The sequence below is a fragment of the Chrysochloris asiatica genome, unplaced genomic scaffold (assembly GCF_000296735.1).
Source record: "Chrysochloris asiatica unplaced genomic scaffold, ChrAsi1.0 scaffold00049, whole genome shotgun sequence".
NCBI classification, from domain to species: Eukaryota; Metazoa; Chordata; class Mammalia; order Afrosoricida; family Chrysochloridae; genus Chrysochloris; species Chrysochloris asiatica.
Window position 1 is genome coordinate 10161023 of NW_006408567.1, and position 1956 is coordinate 10162978.

Genomic DNA, 1956 nt, shown 5'->3' on the forward strand with positions numbered 1-1956 from the left:
GGCCTTGGTCATTGTGTTCTAGAAATAGTTTGTGCTTTTCTCAGTCAAAGTATAAGACTGGTTCTCCCCATTCCCCACTAAAGATGCCTCCAGTGCATGGAACTTGCTTCTTTTAAGAAGTAGGCACTTGAGATAGAAGCAAAGATGGGGAAATGCTACCTGGATTAGCTTAGCATCAACCAGATGTTGAAACCCCAGGCTGTAGTTGTGTTTTGCCTGGCTGCACAAATGGGGTACTATGGTTTGTCTGTTTCCTTTGGCTCCATCCCTATAACACAAACATAGGTGAGGCATCCTCAGCCACTCTGCCTTGGTAATGAAAGACTATTTGAGATGGTTTTCACTGTTTTCCCTATTCCAGCCAGAAGGCTCTTCACACTGCTCCCACTTCCATGGCTGTTGTCTTCCTGGCTATGACAACGAAAGGCAAGAGAAGTCATTTCTTAGATCCTACATCAAGATATGGACTCCTGGTGTGGTGCTGTAGCATCAGCACGGGCCTGCAAACCACAAGGTCAGCAGTTCAAACCCACCAGAAGCTCCTCAGAAACCCTGTACAGTGTCTATATGAGTTAGAACCAACTTGACAGTACTTAGCAAAACACCACCAAGATATAAGATATACATTTGAATTGTGGTGTTGGTGAAGAATACTAAATATGCCATGAATCTCCAGAAGAACAAACAGATCAGTCTTAGAATCAATACAACCAGAATGCTCCTAAGATGGAAAGATGGTGAGACTTGGGCTCACTTCCTTGGACATGGTATCAGGAAACAAGAAAAACATATTCATTCCCTAAAACTCTTAAACATTTTTGCTTTCATGAAGTATATGTTACCATTTTTGTGAATGCCGTGCAAAAAAAACAAACAAACAACTTCTACTTCAAAGATCCTAACTCACTCAAAAAAAGAAACATGATAGGAAAGCAAGTTCTGAACACCGGAATCAACCCACCTCCAACTTCAATGGAGAACCTTCTTTGAGCCCCCACTCTTAGCCCCAGTCTCATTGTGAGACTTAAAAGGCAAAATATTTTTGTGCAAACAGCATTTGCTTTTTGTGTTTAAAAAAAGGGGTGAGAGTGCAGTATCTAAATCAATTCTAATATATTTAGAATATATTCATTATCATGCACTAAAAGCAAATTCCTATTTTGTAGTTTTCCAAGGAGAGTGACAGAGTCTCGTTTGTAACAGCCCCCGGGCATAAGCAATCATTGTGTCTCTTAATTAGATATTCCGCATGCTAGTGTGAGGGACATATGTCTATTCACTGTAACAAACACCAAGAGGGGCCGCGAGCTTTCAGGCGCCCGATACATTCAGATAAAGGCAGCGCAAGTGCAAGCTCTCCCAAGGACCTGCGGCCCCAGCCGGCCGCAGCACAATCAGTCCCCATTCACTGATTGGTTCCAGTTTATTAACAGCCTATGAACGTCTCATCTGCTCCTGGGCTGGTTTGGATGTCACCTGCAACTGCTGGGCCAGAGTCTACTTTCCAACTCCTCAGAAGTCAGAATGGGTCTGGGTGTGTTGGGCCTGTTGCATGGTTTATTTTCAAACACAAAGAACAGTGCATTTGGGAAACTACAAGAATGGAAAAGCAGATGAACTTTTAGACCTTTTCAGATAGGAGCATCACCCTACTACAAATCGGAGGACAAACAATGATAAACTCAACTCTTATTTTGTTCCATCAAGTCAATTTTGACACAGTAATTCTTTAGGACGGAGTCCCGGTGTGGCGCTGTGAGCTAATGCGTCAGACTGCAAAGTCGTTTGAACTGCAAGGTGGTGGTTCAAGCTCACCAGCGGCTCCTTGGAAACTCTATACAGGATTGCTATGGGTCAGAATCGACTCGACGGCACTTAACAACAACAACAACAACAATCCTTTAGGACAGAGTAGAATGGCCCCACAAGGTTTTGTTATGGTTTGAATTATGCTCC